The sequence below is a fragment of the Dipodomys spectabilis genome, unplaced genomic scaffold (genome assembly GCF_019054845.1).
Source record: "Dipodomys spectabilis isolate Male_0828 unplaced genomic scaffold, ASM1905484v1 ptg000592l, whole genome shotgun sequence".
Taxonomy (NCBI): Eukaryota; Metazoa; Chordata; class Mammalia; order Rodentia; family Heteromyidae; genus Dipodomys; species Dipodomys spectabilis.
Window position 1 is genome coordinate 330084 of NW_024871269.1, and position 9534 is coordinate 339617.

General features: G+C 33.5%; 1 pseudogene; it reads right to left on the minus strand.

Annotated features, from left to right (window-relative positions):
* Nucleotides 1-1680: 1680 nt before the first annotated feature.
* LOC122100645 lies at nt 1681-1780 on the minus strand (annotated as a pseudogene).
* Between the last annotated feature and the right edge of the window lie 7754 nt (nt 1781-9534).

Here is a 9534-nt window from a genome sequence, read left to right on the forward strand (position 1 = left end):
TCAAGCGAAATCCCCACAGTTTCCCACAACCAAAATAAGTATATACATTAACATACAAAAACTTAGTAGAATCTGTTCTTTGCTCTAATATCAGCTTTATCTGATTATCATATGATGTCACAGAATAGGTTCTTTATTAAACTTAAGATATATTTTAAAAGACCTAGAAAATTCTTTCTCACTTATTAAGTGCAAATGTATGGCAAATTGTCTCATTTCTTACATATTTGACTATCACTATAAATTCAGCTTATGATTATTATGAATAGTAACATATTCTGATTAATTACTTTACTTTGTAACAGTTTTTAAACTTTTTGCTTCTCTACTGAAGTTTAATTATTAAACCAACGTCAACTACTGGGGAAATACATGGACACCTCATTCCGACTGGTACTCAAAGTCTCTGGTTAGGCAATTCTGATGAAGACAAGGAAGAAGATGAAAAAGTGAGGAATGGTATCATTTGTAAGAAAAAAATGGAGAAGGATCCAAGCAAATTTCTTCTTTGGCCTGCTGAAATTAATCGACTTTCTACAGTGTGGCGAAAACTTTCCAAAAAGGCCACTCGTGTGAATACTAGGGATGACGATGAGTATACCGCTCTTCATCAAGAAACCTACAGTTGACACTGAGACATTGTCCATGAGTTGGTGGCTCGAGGCAGATATTCATGCAATAACTGTGAATGGCTGGACACACCTGCACAGTGCTTATACGTGGAATAATACCAGTGTGGCTTCTTTCTTACTTCATCATGATGCAGATACCAATGTCTAAACGAAAGGCCTCTTGACCTCCTTGCATCTTGCTGCTGGGAATAGAAACAGCAAAGATTTGTTTGATCTCCTTCTTTTGAACCATTATTTTAAACCAGGTCTGAAGAACAACTTGGAAGAAACTGCATTTGATACTGCCAAAAGATAACTATGTATGACTACCTCTTTGAAGTTGTGAAAGGCTGTACAAATTGTTCTCCTATGTCTTAATGATTTGGTTAAGTTACTTAAATTTCAAAAATGCGAGTCCATCCTTTGTCTCTGTACAAAATATTTTCACAATACAAAGCAACAGCAATATCTTACTTTAAAAATTCATGGATTCCATGGTATTCTTCCAAATGAATTGCCTGACTTTGATGTCAAAATATGTTCAAGAGTTGTTTGTATACATCTATAATGATTTCTGTAGAGCTTGTGATTTTTTAAATCAGAAATAATTTTACCATATTTGTTGAAATGAGTAGTACAGAACCTGAATATATTTCCAGTGCTTGTCTGAAGAAAGTATATTTTAACATATTCTGTATTCTGTTTGTAAAATGTCCATAATCTATTTCATTCTCTCCTAGATATAATACTTTGAATACTACATTGTTATATATTATATAAATTCATTAATAAATGTGTCCTTACAGATTGCATTCCATATAAAAACAGTTTAAGATTCTTTTTTCTCCAAGGTCCTTATACTATTTTATTTCTTTGGGATAAAATTAAAATGTAATCTAATGTAAAAGTTTTGTAAAGGTTATGCTATGTAAAGACCTTTCTAAGGTGAAGATTTAATACACTGATATCAAACTAACTTTTAATTATATGAATCACATATGTTGTTACACTTGTATTTTTGTAATCAACTTTTTAATAACTGTTTGTAATTTCTAGCAACTGAAGAATGAAAAATATGGAAAAATTCTCATATTTTCATATCATCCTTGTCCAAGTGGCATGTTAATCTCCATATTATTGTAATTTATGTATACGTGCTGCCGAAGCATGTAGTATCCTGTATATTTAAGTAGTTAATGATGCAATCTCTATACAGGCATATATCCTTGGTTGTCTATTTGTAACAAGGAAACCTTATTGTTACTAACAATGCTACTGATCTTATTTCTCTGAAGTTCTGTGTATAGTGGAAAAAACATATTGTTCGGTAGATTGCTCACACTTGCATTTTTTTGCCAATGACTATTTTAAGTCTTTTTCATTTTAAATTTGATCATACTTTGAAGCCTTTATAGCTAGGCTCAAAGAGATGGCTTTTCAAGTACTTATTTATCAACTGAGTTAGCTTTGTGGAGCTAATGGATTCAAAGTAAGCCTTGCTGAAGAGCTACTTCTAAACTTTTGCAGCTTAAAATTTCCCAAATGAGGTCTTACTGGCACAAATGTCTAATGACCCTTTACCCTTCTTCCATGTAGTAACAGACCAAACAGAATATCTTACCCTGACAGCAAAGATTATCTTACTGGAACAAAACTATCTTAGTTACAAGGGATCATAGAGAAATAAACAGTTCTGACTAGAAAGTATTTTATCAAAATGTAATTGTTTATTATACCTACCATTTCAAAAATAGCTAAAGCCAAGAAGGTGAAAAAAATTGTTCTTATGCATGATTACCTAATGTCCTGACCTGTCTACCATCCAACCAGGCAGGAACATAAACTACTGAATTTATATCACCAAATATTTCCATAGATCCAGAAGAAGTCCATATTTTTCTCCTTGATATTAGGCCTTAAATTGGTAATGTTTTAATCACAGTGTTTCCTCTTGCCTCTAGGCTGTAAATCTACAAATGGTAAAGCTTTAGGTCTAACTCTACCAAACTCTGAGGTAGAGATAATGGAATAATACTGTAAAACAGAGTTGCCTTTGATACCCTAACCACAACAGAACAATGAAAAACATTTCCTTATATTACATATAGTTATATATTTTGTATTTATATGTGCTAATTTTATGTTTCACACAATGAAACTTACTAGAATTAATCGATAATTTGACAAATAAATTGATATTTATTGCAATAAATAGATTGGAATATAAATAATTAGGTTTAGAATATATATTAGAATATAAGAAGTATCAATGCAATGTCTTCGGTATAAACTTGTGATACCTTCTAAGTGTTCTTAGTCTACTGAATTCACATGGTAAAAAAAAATGTTGTTTTCCTATAATCTGCAAGGAATTTTACTCTGCTGCTCTGTATATTGTTTTAACTCCCTGGACCCAGAATGGATTTCTCCATATTTCTGATCATACCCAAATTTTGCTGATATGATATCCAAAAGGTATTATTATTCTACAGGACCCACGCGTCCTAGGATCCCAGGTCCCAGTTATCTGCATCATCAGATAACAAGGGCAAGTCTTCTCACCTAGGCCCATGCAACATGCCAACAGAAAGTAATTGAAGACTCATCTTAACTTCTCATTTCTTATAATAATTTAGGGCCCCAATTACACAGGGTTTAGCAGTAAGCAATTGTGAAATGCAAGGCAACTTAAAATGAAAGATGAGATCACAAAATCTGAGAGAAACTACTGTAATTCACACTTTCAATTTACAGATGACCAGCCCATACGAGTGAACAAGATCACAAATGTCACAAGAATATCTTTAATACCCCTCTCCTAATGATTAATGAAAGATTTTAGTCCAGTATAAGTAGGCCAAAAAATAGTTCCTGGAAGGATAAGATCCATAATTTGTCTACCAAGGCTCGGAAAACTTGAATTAGAAGTCAAATAGAATTCAGAAAAACATTAATTGAGAAGATCCTTAGTGCTTCAAAACACTGGTACTTCAGTAAAACTTGGTTATGTAGTATAAAAAGGTTGTCATTCTCAAATCAATGGTAAACTATATTTAATCTTCTGAAAATATATTCCTTTTAAAATAATGTTTTTAGGGCGTCCGGGCGTGGGGCCTGATCTCTTGGCCTAGGCGCTGTCCCTCAGCTCTTCAGCTTAAGGCTAGCACTCTACCACTTGAGCCACAGCACAACTTCCAGATTTTTTTTCTTTTTGTTTTTTTCTTTTTGATTTTAAAAGATCAAGAATATTTGCCTTATCATGTTGTTTGATGTTTTCCTTAAGAAATATGACTTCAAGTCTTGAATATGGGTACTCATCAGAGATGTGACAAACATAAAATCTGTCTTCTATTTCTATCATATTCCTCCACAGTAATAAATTTTAGTTTTCTTCTTTTCCCAAAAGTTATAGGTAGTAGAAAATATTATCCCATATAAAATAAAATAATCACAAACCTTTGTACAAAGCCATTTATAAAAACTGCTAGTTAGCAAAACATTCTAAGCCATTTTTAAACTTTCTTGTTGACTAAAGATTAATCTTCCAAATGGATAAGAATAAAATCATGTCTAGGTCCTTCATGTCTCCAGTCTTTCAAATTGTTAATGCAGATAAATTAATTATGGAAATATAAGCTGATATCAGTTCAAGTATATGCAGGTTTGAAATGCCATGGAATGTATATAAACCTGTCAAAGTATGAACAGACAGTTTAACAGAATGACTATCAAGAAGTTGAAACCAGAGAAGAATATTAGTAAAAACATAGAATGAATGAAAAATTAAAAAGTGGCAAGTACAACTAGAATACTCAATGTACACATGTGATAAAGGAAGTGGTAAATCTGAAATAAATCTTGGAGAAGGAGTTGGTTGAGAATGATAGGAGTGACTCTGATCCAGGAGCACTGGACAATTACATGGACATATTTAATTGTAACACACTACCACAACCTTTTGAAATTCAGTTAAAAACACAACAAAAACCAAACACACAAATGTCACAACCAAACAGCAATCTCTAGAGAGTATGAATATGACCTCTCAAAATTTTAAATATTTAATCAAAGGCAGTATGGGAAAAGCAAACCAACTGTTCAAAGAGGGCAGTTTGGGGTAGGGGAGAATTTTGAACAGATTTAAATAGATTGTCTAAGGTTATAAATCACCTACATCTGCAGCAAATATTTTCTAATGGGAGATCGCTTTGTCTGAACTGGATATTCCAGTCCTGAGATACACTTGATAGCTGGTGAATATAGAATGGAAGAAACAAGATCAAAACCCATTACTCCATTGGAGAGAAAACAGTCCTCTATGTTTTCTCTCATCTCTCTTTACTACTATTTTTCGTACTTTTCAGTCAAGTGATTTTGAATTATGTCTTTCCTTCTTTGTTCTGGCAAAGTAATCGGTCAATGTAATTCACTAAAGATTATTTGCCATTTTTTCTATTATGCTGTTTACTTGTCCAAGCAAGTCCATTAAACTTCCCTCTTGCATTTGGTTGCCACGAAAACCCAACATCTATGATAATGAAAACAACTCTCATGTAAAACATTGTCTCCAAAAAACCAATCCAAGAAGCTGTGACCACAAATATTTAGCTATACTTTTTTGTTCTTTTACCTTGAAAGTCTTCTTGTGTCTAAAATGCCCGCAAAAATAAGTACTCCACCACTTTTTGGTTCAATTACTTCTAACCTTAAAGATAGTTTGCTAACAAGATGCTTAGAGGAAACCGAAGAATACTCCACTTTTATATTCTCACTTAAGACTCTCTTAGATACCATATCAAGAACAGTGAAGTTATTCTTTGCAAAATTACTTCAATAGATTATTTTTCTCTTGGTCTTGCATTTGCTTAACAAGATGTATGGAGGGGCTGGGAAGTTAGCTCAGTGGTAGAGTACTTGCCTTGCATGCTCTAGGCCCTGGGTTCTATTCCTCAGCACCACATAAGAAAAAAAGCCGGAAGTGGCGCTGTGGCTCAAGTGGTAGAGTGCTAGCCTTGAGCTGAAGAGCTGAGGGGCAGCGCCCAGGCCCAGAGTTCAGGCCCACGACCAGACCCCCCAAAAAACAAAAAACAACAAAACAAGGTGTATGGAGAAGAATAGAGTTAAATCACCCATACCATGGATGACAGTGTCTGTTACAAAGGACAATACTTCTATGTCCTATTTCTATGTCCTCCTCTTAGCTCTTACCTGATTTCCAATTAATCACAGCTTCTTGGCTTAAAGTCTAGTGAAGTGGAAGGATTATAAGGCCTCCCCCACTGCTACGTCTTCATGGTTTCTCTTTTAAAACTGTTTTATTTGGATGTGGAATTTATTTTTATGTCTTCATTCGATCTAGTGTGCATTGAAGTGAGCCAAATAGGCTCTGTAAAACCACTTTAGGTAGCAAAAATATTAAGACAATCTATTTAAAAAAGTTTTGGCCTCCCTCCACTGCTGAAGCCAATACGCTTAGCTAGGGCTTCTAAGAACACTGTTTTCTTACTTTTTCCATTTGCTCTTCTTTTCTGATCCCAAAACTTTTTGGCTTATGTAATAAGAGAAGTCTTCACTGTCTCATGTTAATAATGATATTATATTTTTGAGCCACTTAGAAATGTGAAATCATTGGTTTGAAGTATCCAGATTTTTTTCTGTTTCAGTGTTTTATGTGCAAAGACATTGTAGAAAGTATTATAAACAGAAATGTGTAAACCCAATACCTTCTTTCATTGTGGAGGGAACTTTCTCCCTAAATACTTTGACCCCAATTATCTTTTTCAGAGAATTACTGTTTGGTAAGTAAAGGTCAAATCACAATTTTAATGTCTTTTTTTAAAGTACTTTGAATTTAAATTCCACTACAACCTTGTTTCACACAGTAGGAGTATATTTCTTGGGTAAGGACAATTCTCAAGGTTACCTACAGGATTTACAGCAAGGTTTGTGAGGTTTGTTTGTTTAGTGTGAAAAAGAGCCATCTTCACCCACATTGCTCCCTCTGAGCTAAGTCTCCATGGATTTCTTTGCATGAAAGCCTATTCTCCCAGGCAATTTAAAAAAAATTTTAATAGGCTAACTTGTTAAAAAGTTTGAACAATTAAAATTTACCTGTCATAACTTTAAAACTCTTTTGAAATTCCTTTAACAGAATCCTAATTCCACCTTTACCATCAAAAACAGTTAATATGTTGTTTTCATGATATCGTGTCCATGCAACTATTATTTTCCAGGGCCTTTGTTATGCTATATATATGAGCATATATGCTGATGCTAAGCAAAATGAAATCCAAGATATGGAAACAGAGATTTTTATTTGTGGTTGTTGTTTTTAATGTACTATGTGATTTCTATTTTCTTTTGGCATTTTTCCCTATGGTTTATTCCCTGCTGTATTTGATTTTGATACCCTGCGTATTGGTATACATTTACCTTAATTAGGGAAGGGAATAGGAACAACAAAATGGCGAGAAACAGGACAAAGGGCAAACCAATGCAATAGAAATGCTCACAAGACAATATGATGGAAATGTACATTACAACTTGTAAGGGGTATTGTGGTGAAGGAAAACTGTGAGAAAAATGAGAAAGGGGATAACAAGTTTGAAACATTATGTATTCACTACCTTACAATTTTTGTAACTCCACTGTAAATAACTTTGACAAGAAAATTAAATTAAATAAATAAGCTACATGAAATAAAATTTCACTGTATTGGTATAGTAGATATTATTATTTTAGTAACTTTTAAAAATCAATACTATTTGGCATTAAATATGAATTAATTACCCTTTTTTATCAGAGGGCCATCAACTTGAATGTTATCTAACTAGACAATATTTTCACAATATACTTGCCAATATTTTGAAAAAAGAATAAATTTAAACTTTCTCATACTAAAACAGAAAACAGTTTCAGTCTATGGAAACCCATAACTTTTAAAAGTAAATAAGTTGTTAATAAGACAGAATATATGTGTTCTTCAAAATTCCTATGACTAATAACTACTCATTTTCAAATTCTGAGCATTCCTAGCTGAGAGCTTCAAAACAGTACCTGTTTGCATGTTATGTAATTCTGCAATAGATTCATATTCCAATGGGTTGCTACAGATTGAGAAGTAAACAGAAAAATAGCCACATTCTGGTAAAGGATAAATCTATGAAGCATCTGTAATAATTCATTCTTCAAGAGTAAACAATTGTTTATCAGAGTAAGCTATTATTTCTATGACCATTAATCCGAAGATTCATGCCATAAAGTCATCCTAGCCCAACAGTTTCCAAGGTGTAGAGTGCACCTCAAATTTCCCTTAACTTACATCACGAATAGCTTATCTCTATTGTGAAAAAATACTACACTTCTGCTAATGTGATGCCTTCCATGTTCTTGAAAGAATACCACAATAAACTGGGTTGCATCATTTTCCCCCACTGGTATTCTTGAGATGAGAACATTTGCAAATATTATTCATATTTATACTTTTTTAACTATCATAGATATTCAGGATGCTAAAAGCGCAATGTTACAGTTCAAAGCCCACCCAGGCAGGAAGGTTCCTTAGATGTTTATCTCCAATAAACTTCTCAGCAAAAGCCAGACAGAAGTGGCACTGAGATTGAAGTGATAGGGCACAAGCCTTGAGCATAAACAGGCTCAGAGACAGTGTTCAGGCCCAGAGTTCAAGCACTAGGACAAACCAATAAAACAAAAACAAAAATGAAAACAAACCCCAAACCTAGCATTTTTCTCATTGTATACAGAGGCACATAATTAAGGAAATTGCTTCCTGTGTTACATAGGTGGAAGAAAGAAGATGTCACACAATTATTCTCCTCATACTATGTTATACCAAAGCCTCAAAAATTGCTTTTTCTAAATTTATAAATTAATATCATCCATTTCTTGGCAACTCTGTCTACATTATTCACATTATCATTTTATACATGAATTGTTGGAATTATCTATTAACTAATTTCTAATTATATCTCTCTTGAAAGAATATTCTAGGCAAGTAGACTGCAAGAATCATTTGTGAATTTGTCAATTAAACCCTCTACTTAAAAATAATTTTGGCGCTGGGAAGGTGGCTCAGTGGTAGACTGCTTGCCTTACATGCATGAGGCCCTGGGTTCGATTCCTCGGCACCACATAAGAAAAAAACCCGCAAGTGGTGCTGTGGCTCAAGTGGTAGAGCACTAGCCTTGAGCTGAATAGCTGAGGGACAGTGTGCAGCCCCAGAGTTCAGGCCACACGAATGACAAAAAAAGAAAAGAATTTTGTAGTATCCAATAGAATATGAAATTACAAACAAAACCAAAATATTTATTTTAAATCTCAATTCTAATTTAGCAACATTTACAAAGTCCTACATTAGACAAACTTTGCTATTTCTCCGGCTTAAGCTTTTATAATCCTTCATAATTTCTTTGGAATCCAACAGAATGATGATTACTTACTTTGTCAAATTTTGGAAGGTATTCATGAGTCATTTTGCATCTAAGAGTATTCTGTAATGGAGAGAGAATTTAAAACACAAGTGAGGATTATATATGAGTTGCATTTCAATAGGTAACCTGACTTCTCAAAAAATGACAAATTATCCCAACCTTCCAACAGTGTATTCCTTTCTTGTTTGGTTTGTTTTATTTAGACAAAATTATACTAACTAGTCCAGGGAAGGTATCACTATGTAATTCCACTCTCTAATCTTCTGTTTTAGTCTGAGTGCTAGAATTCTAGGCTTATATTACATTGCCCTGCCATAGTTTCTTGTTTTATTTAATCTAGATACAGATTAGAAATTCTGAATTTCTCCAGTGATATTACCCACTACACTGCTCAGACTGTTCCTGTACTATTTTCAAACATTTTCTAACATTTGACACAGGATATGAACATTTTCAGATGCACCTGCGGGGTC